General features: G+C 33.5%; 1 protein-coding gene across 3 annotated transcripts in view; it reads left to right on the forward strand.

The window, feature by feature from the left end:
* The window catches only part of LOC130903447 (uncharacterized), a 480,490-nt gene that overhangs the window by 24,302 nt on the left and 440,891 nt on the right, over nt 1-15,297 (forward strand). For all 3 annotated transcript variants that reach the window (XM_057815547.1, XM_057815548.1, XM_057815549.1), the window contains exon 2: nt 12,275-12,316. The gene's annotated coding sequence lies outside the window, so the exon portion shown is untranslated. The remainder of the gene's footprint in view (nt 1-12,274; nt 12,317-15,297) is intronic.

A 15,297-nucleotide genomic window follows, 5' to 3' on the forward strand; every position in this document is an offset into this window, starting at 1 on the left:
TATATCTCGGCGAATGCTCACGGGAATATCACATAACATGGGGGAGAAAACATTTTGGAAAAATTCTAAGTATCGCTGACCATTTAGGTTATTATCAAAAAAATTATTACTAACTATTCCAGCCCATATATCAATACACAATCGATTTTTTGTTTGAATTGTTCCATGAAGATTTTCATCTGCCCATAAATAGGAATTAATGAAACCATCGGTAAACAGTACTTTTCCAACAAATGTATTATGAAATCGTTGTTTATCCAGAAGCCAACGAGCATAGGCCTGAATAATTCTCTATTTCCATGACATGTACTTTCTGGATGTGAAAAGGGGAAAGTAGTTTCTCCTGGACAATCCTATGAATAGTTGTCGTTGATGCGTTGAATTATGGTGACATTTCGCGTACGCTAGTTGTGGAATCAGCATCAACTGCATCTAATGCATTTTGCTCTAAAGCTGGTGTTTGTATAGTTCGTTGTTGACTTTCGCTATCTTTTTTTTTTTTTTGGAGGACACTTCTTAAAATATCGTTTTATGAAAAATAATTTACTTAATTTATGTAAACCAATTTCTTTCCCGTAAGCTGCGATCAATCCTGCCCGGAAAGCGTTCAGTATACAACTTTTTGGCTTCTGAAGAGATACCGGAAGACAAACCATACATCAAATTCATGTCGGCATATTCACTAGAATCAAATTTTACCACATTTAAACGTTAAATACGATGTGATAATTATTCACTGTACTGACATTAAAAAATTAAATCGCTTGCAATTTTTGATTGAATATCACGTAGTAGCTTATTTGATTGTAACCTACTGGATGAAAAATAATTATTAATCTCCTTATGCCAGTAATATGATCTTAGATAGTATGTAGTACACATGTTTATTTATTTATTCATTAGTTCACCAAGAAATGTTTGAATGTGTTTTAATACCTCCTGTTAGTGTCTTCAATAAATCATTACAATTTATGATAATTTTCTTCAGAATGTTTCTTTATGGCGAACGGTTTCGTTGGCATGTAAAACGATCTAAAAATCTACATATTTCCTAACATATGAATTTTCCCGAGTTGAATAAAGAGTATTTTTTCATTAGAAAATTGATAAAAAAATTACTTATACTATATATTAAACTTATACTATATATTAAACTTATACTATATACTAAAAACGCCTCTCTTCATGCATTGTATTAGTATTTATATCGAGAATCCCTATTTATACAGTTTATGTTTTTCTTACTTACTTCTTACTAGTAATATAATAAAATAAAATTAGAAAATGAGGTTTTATTAAAAAACCATTTTAAAGAAATTTAGTTCAAAAGTAAACATTTTTAATTGTTGTATGGAAGCGGCATACTTTTTATGTACTTAGCCGCTCTGAGCGATCCCGCTTCTCGCGCATATTTTAAGGTGCTTTTAAAAAAACATTTTTCTTTTACAGTAGAAGTTAGCGACTTGATTTGCTTTAAAATCTTTTCAAATGTATCTATATATGTTTCAAGTTTGAAGACGACACATTGTTTAGTATTTGTTTGGCAGCTATCAATTGTGACCGTCAATTGTGTGGTCATCTTTATGTGAATACTTTTATTTGATAGGCCTTAGCCCAACTAATTTAAAAGCTGAACTAGGTTCTACTCTAGCTGCTATTGTTATCAACAGTAAAGTAGTGAGTTTAAACGTGGCTGTACGACCTGCGAACATCAGCAACGCAGTTGTCGATCAAATGATGACTCCAGCAGTATTGAAGAAAATCCATAAAGCGGTACTGGATGATCGTCGACTGGAAGTGCGCGAGCTAGCAGAAATAGTAGGCATTTCAAAAAGCGCGGAATATGCATATAAACTGAAAATTTAGACATGAGAAAGCTATGCGCAAGATGGGTGCCGCGTTTGCTCACAATGGTACAAAAACAGAGTTGTGAAGATGTTTCCATCGAGTGTTTGGCAATGTTTTGTCTAATTTTTAAGCGGTTTCATAATTATGCATAAAACGTGGGCCCATCACTTCACTCCTAAAACAAAACATCAATCAAAACAATGGACTGAAAAAGGAGAACCGGCTCCAAGGAGGCAAGACCGTTCCATGTGTAGGCAAAAGCATGGCATCGGTTTTTTTGGAAGCACGGAGGTAATTATGTATTATGTGAACTTATTGCAACGTTTGAACAAAAAAATCAAGCAAAAACTTTCAGCTTACAAAAAAGTGTATTTTTTTCAAGACAATGAACCAGCTCACACAATCGTTATTATAATGACCAAAATTAATGAATTAAAGTTTGAATTAGTACCTTATGCCCCCTATTAACCAGATTTAGACTCATCGGATCATTTTCTGTTTCCGGACTTAAAAAAATGGCTCTGAACAGGTGATTTCGGCAGTTAATAGCTATTAATCTTAATTATCTTAGTAGCTCGTTTAGTATCCGTCTTGCCCTTGTGACTTCCTATTTTTCAGAGCTTCCAGGGCTTTTTGTACTTCTTGTTGACTGATATATAATTCTTATATATATATATATATATATATATATATATATATATATATATATATAATGTTTATGATTGTCATTTCCTCTAAATAATTCTGTCAAATATCTTTCCCATTCTTCTTGAGGTATTTTGTTAGTTTCTGCAAATTCTGTTATTTCTTTTCACTGTGTCCGCAGGAACCGCCACATTTGTTTCTGAGCACGATAAAAATCACCAATCTTTTGGAGAGGAGAATCGTTTCAAATATTCATCTTCTGTATTATTCTTGGGACTCTGGGTTTCGTTGCAGTTTGAACTTCAAATAAGCAATCCGTTTTTCTTTGCATTTATCTTTCACTTTTTTCCCTCCTTAAGTGTTTGACGCGTGTTACTAAGGCTTCTTGTGCAGCAGATTGTATATTATTCATTATTTTATTCCAACTTTCATTCACGTCTTCTATTTCATTTATTGGGTTCTGATGTAGCTTTTGTGCAATTCTGTCTTGGTATAGTAATAATACCTATCAGTATAATTTCAGACTATCAAAAACATATACTCAGACAATCAAATTGAGGCTCGCATTAATGGTAAACAAACAAAACCCATACCAGTTTAGAACGGTACCACACAAGGAGACTCGCTCATTTCCATGTCTTCTTCTTCTTCTTCTTACGTTAGGACTAGGTCTTGTATTTTCATCAAGGGTTCGCCAGGAGTAGTTGGGATGCAGAGGACCAGCTTTCATACCACCTTATAGGTGGTCATCCAGGAGGTCGAGTTGTGTCTGGTTTCTTTTCCTTTGCAATTTTTGCTAACCACTCATTTGGCATGGTCTCTCTATTCTCTTTTGCGGCTCCTTGCCCATCTTACATCCTGAATATCGTACATGTCTCTTATTTCTTCATTTCTCTTCCGATCGAGTAACGTATGTCCTGTTATTGATCTCAGAGTTCGCATTTCTGTTGTTTTTAGGAGCCGTTTAGTGGTTGTGTTCTCCGCTCTAGTTTCATTTCCGTGTTATTCAACATAATAATGGATGAAATCATAATAAAAGTGCGGTTAGGCAAAGGTTACGGAATGGGTGACAGAGAAATCGAAATCCTGTGCTATGCTGCTGACGCCATGATATGTGTTGAAGATGATCTTCAAAGATTATTAAATATCTTAAATCTCACAGGAAAACAGTATAATATGACTATTTCGACTGAAAAAATAGCCCATTAGATGCGAATTAAAACTGGAAGGTCAAATAATACAACAGAGAATGAAATATATGTACCTTGTAATTGACATAATCAGTTATGGAGACGTAGAAGACGAGATAAGTGGACAAGTAGCTAGAGCAAATAAGGTGATGTCTTCAGAACGTAGTATAGCGGAACAAACACTTAAGACAATAATGATCTGCACATCAGAAACAAAAACAGAAATATCAAGAACAGAGGAAACAGAGGAATATGTGACGTATACACATTAACGAATGGGAATCACAGCGTAAAAGACAATGAAACCAACATATAAGCCGAATGACAGTCGATAGACTGGTAAAAATAGGAAGGGATAAATCTGCAATTGGAACACGGAGTAGAGGTCGTCCACGAAAGAGGTTGATCCATAAGCATTTTTATCAATCTTCTTTTTGCTCCTAGATCATCCAAGATATTCCTACATAATTTTTTCCTTTGTATTTACAGGTATAAAAGGTTAGGATGAAAATAGGACATTATTTTATCAACAAATTACTTTCTATGTATATTTTAATACAAAATAGAAATACAGAAAAAGAAAAAATTACTGTTTCAAATTAAATAGTACTTTGACGTGAATTGCGTGGGTTAATATAAGCCCTCTAACAATATTCAGTGCGTGCACATTCCCATGAACAGATCAAAGACCCCTGAGTTCGTGCTAGTCTGTGTCACCCCTTTCACCGATAACTTTTTTAATGACAACGAGACACCATTATTTTCATTTCAAAACCTACTCATTTCTGTCTAATTTGACAATAAGTTCTAATTGTGTTTGGGAATTTTCATGAAAAACGGCGATTTCTTTTTTTGCAGTTCATGTCTGTTTTAATTAGACACTATCTCTACATCATGGAAGAATATAGGATAATGATACGTCTGTTTTTAACACTTACATAAATTTTCAAATACGTGGTAGATAAGGACTTTCGCGTACTTATCTATTTATTATATTCACTGGGCAGTGAACTAATTCCATGCACATAAACCGATTTGTCTCTTTATTGAAATTCATGTATTTTTAGTAATACATAATTTGAAAGCAATAATACAATTCCGTCGTCTTCCACTTTAGTCAGAGTTTTTGTTAGTCTATTCAGCCAATATTTGACATACAATAAGAGGATGTATTGATATCTAGTTAGCCTAGACCAGTTCCATGCATAAACAAAATATTGCGTTACCATAGCAACGAACTATAACTTATTAGAAGTGTCAGTGAAAAGTTTGACGTCAAAAAAGTAAACCAGAGTTACGCAATGGATTAAAAGATGTCCACCGAAATTGTGAAAATCGAAAAATTGGAGTATCGTGCCATCATCAAGTACCTGCATTTAAAAGGGTTAAGAGGTAAGCAGAGTTACGAAAATATGCTTAATACCCTTGGTGATCAATGTCCTTCGTATGCGACCGTGAAAAATTGGACTGCAAGCTTCAAAAGAGGTGAATTTTCCATTAACGATGATGACCGATCGGGAAGACTAGTTTCTGTGTCAATCTCCGAAAATATGCAGTTCATGACATGATTTTATCAGACCGTCGAATTGGGCTAAAACCAATATCTGAAGCACTGATTATTTCATACGAACGCGTTTCATTATATAGTTCACGTCAATTTAGATATGAGAAAAATTGCTACAAAATCCCCCAATGTTTGAATGTTGACCAAAAGCATGCAGGGGTAGAAGCATCGCGTTCGATCTGTTCTCGATTTGAAAAAGATGTAGACTTCTTAAATCGAATTGTTACTATGGATGAGATTTGGGTACAATTCTACGATCCAGAAACAAAGCAACAATCGATGGATGGCGACACTCTGGTTCTCCAAGGCCTAAGAAGTTTCGTGTTCAATTTTTTGGGATTGCCATGGAGTAATCATAATTGATTTTTTGGATAAGGGTACAACAATGACGGGAGATTATTGTTTGACATTACTGACCACTCTACGGGAAAAAATTAAAAAGAAAAGACGCGGAAAGCTATCCAAAGGTATTTTATTTTTGCAGAACAACGCCTCTGCACACAAATCTCATGTTGCCATGCAAAAAATTCGTGATTTAGGGTTTGAATTACTAGAACACCCCCATTATTCACCAAATTTGGCTTCGTCCGACTAGTATCTCTTTCCTCAACTGAAAAAATGTTTAGAAGGTCGTAAATTTTCTTCCAACGAGGAGGTAATAAAAGCTATGGTCTGGTTTGCAAGAAGAAACATTTTTTTTTGAATGGTCTAGAGACGTTTTAGGTTCGCTGTAATAAATGTATCCAATTCAGAGGAGAATATGTTGAATAATAAAATATTTGGACATTCAAATTTTGTTCTGGTTCTATAGTAGGCTAAGAAGTGGTCAATAATTCTCGCATCTAGAGTACATCATCGATAATTAATTTCAAATATTATATCACTATAGGTAGTTTGGAAATCGAATCAAAATTGATATTAACGACCCGGCTATTCAAAATTTCCCACACTGTACCCATCGATTGTTAACCAGAAATTTTAGTCATGGAAGCTTAAAATTTAAGGAATGTTGAAAACAATATATATTACAGTAGACATGCTAGAATCTGAAGATCATGAAGAATTATCTACTCTTTTTGGGTTTCACTACAAACTCACTATATATTTTTATATTCCCGAAGAAGAAACCTGTGCCCAGGCGACGCACAAAAATTGTAGTAGATACTTGGCTGGTTCTATTGTTGGGCCTTCGCACAACCTCCTCCTGTGGCTCACAAATATAGCTTATAAAATTATTATATTTTATGTAATATTTTTTTTGGAATATTTATGATTCCTTTAGCAATATAATTAAGTGGAGAAGTATTCATTCAAACACGATTTCAAAATGTTCATATTATGAGAAAATCCACCATTTCGATTGCGAGGCAAATTTCTTTGGTAATCCAAAATTATCTTCACAACTTCAAAAATTGATAACTCCGAAAATAAACAAGATATTTATATTCTGACTTTTGCATGTATTACCGCAAGTACTAAAGTTTTTTTAGTACACTTCAACATGCGCACCACTGGTGGCAGTAAGTACTTCCATTTTGTAATCAATTTCAAGCCAGGTACGCTGTAACGCCTGTGATTGTACTAAAATCTTGTGTAATACGGCGTTTCAAGTCATCAATGTCATTAACCGGTGTCCAGTAAACCACGTCCTTTAAATAACCCCACAAGAAGAAGTCGAGGGGTGTTATGTCCGGTGACCTTGGTGGCCATGGAATTGGGCCATCCCGTCTAATCCATCGGTTGGGAAAAGTTTCGTTGAGGTGTTCCCGAACTGCTGTCAACCAGTGTGGTGGTGCATCATCCTGTTAGAAGTAAACAATCGGCTGAAATTCTTTCAACTGAGGAAGAGCAAAGTTTTGAAGCATATCCAAGTACACGCAGCCAGTAACTGTGGTTTTTATGAAGAATAAAGGACTAATGATTTTGTTGTGCATAAGCCCACACCACACAATAACCTTTGGGTTGTCTCGTTGAAGCTCGACTACAGCATGTGGGGTTTCAAAACCCAAATTCATACGTTGTCGCGGTTTATTGTACCACATACATGGAACGTAGCCTCATCACTGAAACACACCTTTTTCAAAAAACCTTCATCATTCTCAATACGTTGTAACATGTCTACGGCAAATTCCGCAAGTTTTGATACATCTGTTGGTAACAGTGCCTGCTGCAACTGTACCTAGGCATACAAACGCTACTGTATATGAAGATTCCTGTGGATTGTGGTTGTAGGCATTTGGAGTTGCCTTGAAGCCTGACGAATTGAAGCTTTCGGATTGGGCTGGAAGGTTTACCGTATTCGCTCCACATTTTCTGGACTTGTGCTGGGTCGTTCGGCTCCACTTTTATGCAATACTGATCCGGTGCTCATGAAGCTTGGATGCACGGATGGAGGGTCTGGTTGGTGGGTCTCTTTGTAATTTTGTCCTAGAGTTCCGTTGAACCTTTTTATCTGATTTCGTCTCTATGAACCATGACACGCATTGTGCTTTCTATTGTGGCGTCCACATCTTCACTTATAACTGTTAAGACCATTGAAAAAAAACTTTATTAGTTGCAGTAATACATGCGAAAGAGAGAATATAAATATCTTGTTTATGTTCGAAGTTAAAATTTTTTTTAGTTATAAAGATAATTTAGAACACCCTGTATTATCTTATATTTGTTCTGAGGCTGTCCATAAAACATGGAGAGAAACGTGAAAATCATGAAGGATTCAGGAAACTCATTACTTTGAAAACGTTTTTACAAACCTTTTCCCTATATTTCTGATAAAACCAATTTTTTGTTTCTCTTGGAGCAACCCTGATCTCACGACACTTCGTAGGATTATATCTAGTGACCTAATCACCTTTAAATCATGATGCGATTCTAATCTTTGTCTCAACGTTTCTAAAACTAAAGTTTTATCATAAAAAAATTCAATGCTGCTTTTTTATTAAATAACACCACCGTTGATCGTTGAATCTGTAAAATTTTTAGGGCTTGTTGTGGACAATTCCTTGAAATGGGAGTTACATATTGCCGCCTTATATAAAAAATTGAGCTCCTCTTATTTTACTCTGAAATCAGTTTCCAAAGAATTGAGCTCATCCACCAACAGATTATTATGCCCTTGTTGAGTCGCATCTCCGATATTTCCTTCCCTTCTAGGGTACGTGTGGTGCGACTCAATTTGAGCGAATCTACAAACTACAAAATAGAGCTGTTAGATATTTACTCGGACTAAACAGCAAGGCTCACAGCAGGGACTTAAAGATAAAAAATTCTGACCCTCCCTTCCTTATTTATCTTTGAATCCGTTTGCCTAATTCGTAAGCACGTTTCTCCAATTTCAGAAAGGTCGTTACACGGCTATTCATTTAGGAACGCCGAGCACGACCTTTACCTATCTATTCCTGGTTCAGAATTAGTTAAGGCTTTATTTTACAATAAAAAAATGTAATCACTTGCTATCTAATTCAGGGCATACTACATCCTGGTTTAATTTTGCTATGGACCATACTAATTGTTACCTATTACTATTCCCTATAATTTTGTTACTCATTGTGGTTATCTTCTGTATATTTAAATTTTATTGTATTTGTATCTTTATTTGTTTATTTTTACAGGTATTTGTTTACAAATTGTAAGAATTTTTTAATAATAAAGCATTTCTCTCTCTATGGATTTGTGACATGATATCCCGTCTGCAAACAAATTGATGAGGTTCTCTTAACCTCCCCGAACTACTGATGAGAAGGTCTTGGTCATCTAGAAAAAGTCAAACCAGGACTAGTTTTAGTCTTAGGATCAAGGATGGCGAAGATAATAAACAAAGTTCGATTGACAACTTAAAACGTATATATTAAAGTAATACAATTGAAGTTGTCGGGTGCATGATCGATGTTGGTCCTTAAATATGCTACTAGGTATATCGGAGAGGATTAGGTTAAATGCATGTCGTTAAGAAATTTAGAAGGTAATTTGGAATTACTAAAAAAAGGCAACGTGGGATCGCTGGATCACGCATCAGTCGGGTGGCGAAGAAATATTGCTTTATTGAGGGAATTGTTCGAGGAGACAGTCAAAAGATGAAAAATGTCGTGAATTAAAGTTTACTTGTAATATGTATTTTTTAATGCTACGGAGGGAGTGCCTAGAATTATCCGAGACAAACACCAAGACCTAGAACTGCAAGAGTTATACAATACAAAGACCAGTCCTGTCCGATTGTAGTGGAATCCTAAAATTTGGCGAAGGTGCGGCACATTTGATATACCCGGAATTCGTCTGATGTTTATTTTTGTATAATTTCTAGGAACGTCTATTTATTTTTTTGTACTGTTTCTTTATTTTCCAGAACTTTTGAAAACTTCTTTTTGGATATATAAACGAGTTAACGTAGCGCAGTTAGTTAGTTTATAATAACTTCAAATATTGGTCTCAATCTCAGGATTAAACGTTTCTCAAAGATTGATGAATAGTTTGGGGCTATCAAAACTTGATATAGAGTTGTGAATTGTGAATAGAAATATTTTATGTCCATTAACATTATTAAACACCATACACGAGTGAATAACATTGTTTTAAAAATTTTCATTTGCTGAGAGAAACAAAAATGTGATGTACAGTTCTTTATAAAGAAATTTTGGTTTTCAAATGTTAGCTTTTGGACCTGCTAGGAATTGATTTTTCACTATCACACAAAATCTTTTATTCATGTTTTTCCTAACTTGATGATCTTATGAAATATAGAAAAACATTCAAAAAAAAGTGACCAGATCAAATGATCAAAAAATAGATTCAGGTGAATCTTTAAATCGAAATGTTTTTTCAGTATATATTTTCTTGATTTGTAGATTAGAACTTGCCATTCGAGTACTTAATATTAATCATAGACACATATGGGTGATTCCGTTCTAACTGTGATTTTTTGTATTCAAAATTTCAAGATTTTAAAATTTAACTTTTCTAACTTTTTTATGTATATTATTCATCTATTTTACTGTAAAAATAAAACTCTAAGAGGAATTTACTACAACTTCAAAGTATCACGAGCAAGACACAAATGTCGGATTTTGAGTTCCACGGTACTGACTCATTTATCCACGGTACTGACATGGTAACTTAAGATATTAAACGACAAGTGCATCAATTTTCCTCAGTTTGATCATAAACATTAGAATTTATAAGGTAATTAGTTTAAATCATTTGTTACGACAAAAAAAATTAATAATTTATCGGTAAATTCTAGGAATGGACATGACACGGTACTGACATTCAAGTGATGTAGTATAAGTTTTCTTTAAGTGGCAAGTTATATTGTATAAAAATAATGTTTAAATATCTTAAGAATTATTCAATTAACACAAAATTTTTATTAATTGATTATTAATTAGTACAAAAAAACAATACAGGACATTGAATATCACAGTTAGAACGGAATCACCCATATATCTACCATAAATTTTGTTTATTATTCAAATTACAAGAAATGTTTAATAAAAGCAATCAACATAAATATGATAACATTTTTAGATAAACAAAAAAAAATCAAATCATAAACATTGTATTTTCTTCCAAAATTATTTAAACTATAAATAATTTCCATAATCATAAAACAGTAATTTTGTTAATGCATAATTCGACAAACCCTTTCCCAATCACTACACTTGAATTATTTTTTCTGTTTATTTCAATTTTTATATTTATATAAACTTTATATTATTGACTAACTGCAGCTCTTAAAGTAGTTTACACTTCAGTTTGATATACAATCCAACAGCCAAATGAATAAGCAATTTCTGTTGCATTGAAATTCATCTGAGGTTGCAATTATATGGTTTAAAATGATTTGATAAAAGAAATATTCGACAAAACATAACTTATCTATTTTTAGTGCAAAATATTATTTTTCTAGTAAGGTAAACCTGAAAGATTCCTTGTATGGACAAGGAAGACCTTGTGAAAAATAATTAATTCTCAATAGGATCAACCTAATATGATTCTAGTGTGGACCTCGGCAGGATAAACTTTTTTTTTCAATAAGGTCCAGAGAGATTTCTTATATGAACATGATCAGGCAAACCTCATAAAAAATGTCTTTTTTCCCAGTAAGGTGACACTGAGGGATTCTTTGTGTGGATATGATCAGGATAACCTGATAAAAAAAATAATTTATTTTATATAGGGTTATCCTGATATGACCCTACTTTGGACTTCGTCAGGATAACCTAATAATAAATAGTCTGCATCCTAGTGAGGTAATCCTTAGATATTACTTGCATAGACATGACCAAGAAAATCTGAAGAAAAATTAATCTATTTTCAATAGGGTCAACCTACTGTGATCCTCGTGTGGACCTTGTCAAGATAACCTGATAAGGAATATGTTTCTTCTCAATAAGGTGGTCCTGAGATGTTTATTTATTGACATGATCAAGGAAAATGAATTTTTTTCAAAAAGGGTTACCTTGATGTGCCCTGATAAGGTATTTTTGTTGTTTCAAGGAAATTTGAAAAAAAATTTATTATGAAAACTTATTTAGTGACCTCAATCAGCTTTACTGATCAGTTCTACTGACCTAGACTAACCTGGTCTTGGTTTTACATTTACTTATCATTAACCCGGACTACTGCTGGATTACAAACAGAATAATCATTTGAAACCTAACTGGAATCTTTGTGAGGACCCGATAAGGACCTTATCAGGTAATTCCACATCCAGGTAAAGTTAAGTTCAGGATAATCCGGCAAGAACCTGGTGAGGATTTAACGCAGATCACTAATGAGGTCTGATAAGGTTTACCTCATATGATCCTTATTAGGATTACCTTTTATGGTCCTGATCAGAAGTGCCTCATAATATTCTTATCAGGATTGCCTCATAAGATCTTTACATGCTCCTCATCAGGATTGCCTTGGCCCGCTCTCTTTACGATCACCTATCATATTATTTAGTGACCTCGATCAGTTTTACTTTATTTAGTTTATCGCTTTTTCGTCTTCTACCTTATATCATCTAATAAGAATTGTTCATTTCCAGAAAATTGGTATCATGACTGGTGATTGTACAGACTGCGTAGAGGTGAGTATTTTACATGCTATTTTTCAAATGTCTACTATGTAATTTGTTTTTCCACTCATTTCTTTCTAGTTTTAATGAAAATCGTAATCGATAAAAAGTTTTATTTCAGTATATTTTATATCACCGCATCAAGTGATAATTATATTATGGAAAGAAAGTCTCATGCAATATTAAACGTTCGAAAATCAATTGGGGTGAAGTTACATTATTCCCCTCTACCGAGATTGTTAATAATAGATTACAAAATACCGTTTTAAATAATTCATAGCTAAAAATAAAATTTTATCTTATACTTATGAGTGTTCGCAACTTTCTCTGCGTCACATAAGAAAGGTGGCCACACATAATGCATTTATAGCGACATAAACGCGTTTGGTGTCTTAAACTCCTCATGCCATTTTACGCCTTTGAATATTTTCTTGAAACATAGAGGCTACCGCGTGTTTACATCTTTGCCATAACTTTTTCACCATAATTTTATTTTTATGATCCTTATAGGTAGGGTCATAGACGGCTAGATAGGAAAGAGGACGATTGCTATAGGTTTTTCGACAGTTATTACGTTAACGGAGGATTGATCAAAACCATAGAAAATTGGGTACGAGATCATTATTTACTGTACCACAGGTTACCTAATTTGTTTGTTGGTATGCACTGAAAGCAGGTGCTATTCTTTAAATACTTGTGAGAGTTGGGGTACTAAAGAGGTTGATATTTCTATTATTCGGTGTACTGGACAATGTGCGAGTGAACCTAGGAATATCGTTCATATAAATGAAAATTGTTTGCAACGACATGAAGGATTGCTAATTGGTGAAGATTGTAATAGCAACCATGAAAATTTTGAAGATTTTAATCGAATTATCAACTTTGAAGAAACAAATCACGAGAGAAAGTAACTGGTAAGAGAAATTGAAATTTTAAATGTACTACAAAAATTCAAATTCAAACCTTTACCTGAAAATTGGAGCTGGACAACCGATTGGCATGATTCTAAGAAAATTGTCTTTTGTTATACAGACAAAGTTTTAATGAATATAAAGTTCAACGTTAAAACTAATCAAAACTTTGTCTAGGTAAGAAATTTCTGAAAATTAAATGTATTTCATTAACTGACCAACATTACAACTGATAAGTTGATTGACATTGACAAAAGTTTTTACAATATATCCAATTTCTGGAATTTTTTAAAAGAAGTAGAAAATTACACGTTACGTGATGGAACTTATAATGTCGGTTTTAGTAATTTTATCAGTATTTTTATTAAAGAAGAAGAGAAGATTTTCAAAATTCTTTTTGGGCCAAAACTGTAACCAGCCCAGGTCCAAGTGTTAGAAGCAACATTCCAAGACATTTCGAAAACTTTGTGGGCGAAGTTAGAACCAAAGATGGGAGAAGAAATGTAACCCTAAAGAGCCAGAAGACCTACATGCTTAATCAGCAAACGTAATATTCACTGAAAACATGTTTTATGACTTTTTATTATGAGATCTTTCTTATAACGGTTGTTATAATAAAATTTATTTAATTGCTATTTAAATTCGAAGTTAGTTTGTTATAAGTATGTTTTTTTGAAAATAAAACTATTTTTAAAAAGTGACAAAGTGTTGCAAACCACATTTTTATATTTATTTACTATTTATGTATTAAAATAATAACTTCTATTGTTTTCAGTGTATTAAAATTATAATTAGGAAGCTAATAAATTATTTTACAAAATTCATTTGATTATTTTTCTTCTTAATATTCCACTTTTGCTTAAATATGGCCGGATACGATAAGATAAAAGATTATATTTATTATTATACTATTAATATTTATTTTTTGTTCATTATACATTAAAAAACAATGAGAATTCATTTATTAGAGTATTCTATTGTACCACATTTGATATGTTTTTCAGTTAATTTAAAATTTTACTTTTTCTTAAATTATAATACATCACTCAATAAGTCGTGTGACTAATACACAGATGGCACTGCCATAACCAAATCCATATGACATTTATGAAGTAACAACTTTCAAAAGACTATGTGTAAAATTTCCTGACATTTCGATTAGTCAGGAAAGGTGGGAGCCATTTAAAGGAAGCTATTTTTATTATTTAAAAAAATATTGAGAAAAAGAAATATTGTACCAGCTCTGCAATGGCTGCTTCATCAAAAAAAAAACTATTTGTTATGGGTTTGTTGGATTTAAACGTGGTCGTACAGACACCGATGATAGTGAACGTTCTAGTCCAATTGAGGTGGTTACTCCAGAAAACATCAAAAAGTCCACAAATTGGTAATATATAATCGTACATTGAAACTGCGTGAGATAGCTGATGCCTAAGAAGGCAGTGTGTTTACAATTATGCATGAACATTTTTTCAAAGTGGATGCTGCGTTTACTCACAGTCTATCAAAAACAACAACGTGTTGATGATTTAGAGCAGTGTTTGGCCATGTTTAACGTAATAAATAAGATTTTTTCCGTCAATATGCGACAATGGATGAACCATGGATCCATCACTTCACTCTGGAATAAAAACGATTATCATCTGAGTAGACTGCAGACGGTGAATCACGTCACGAGCGTCGAAAGGCACAACAGTCACTTGGGAAAATTATGGCTTCAGTATTTTGGGATGCGCATGGATTATTGTTCAACTACTATTTCTAAGAGGGGGAGACAATCAATAGCGAATACTACATAGAGTTGTTGGACGTTTGAATGCAAAATCAAGGAAAAACGGCCTCATATGTCGAAGAAAAAACCACTGTTTCACCAAGACAATACACCTATCCACACCGATAGTTGAATTGAACTAATAACACTTCGAATTTCTCCCTCATCCACCGTACAGTCCAGATCTGGTTCCCCAGTGACTACTGCTCGCCGGTAAGAAATTCTGCTCAAACGCAGAAGCAAACGCTGAATTTGAAGCCTAATTTGAGGCAAAAGCACGGCATTGATAAGTTAGAGAAGCGTTCTAATGA

This window comes from Diorhabda carinulata, chromosome 2 (assembly GCF_026250575.1).
Source record: "Diorhabda carinulata isolate Delta chromosome 2, icDioCari1.1, whole genome shotgun sequence".
NCBI classification, from domain to species: domain Eukaryota; kingdom Metazoa; phylum Arthropoda; class Insecta; order Coleoptera; family Chrysomelidae; genus Diorhabda; species Diorhabda carinulata.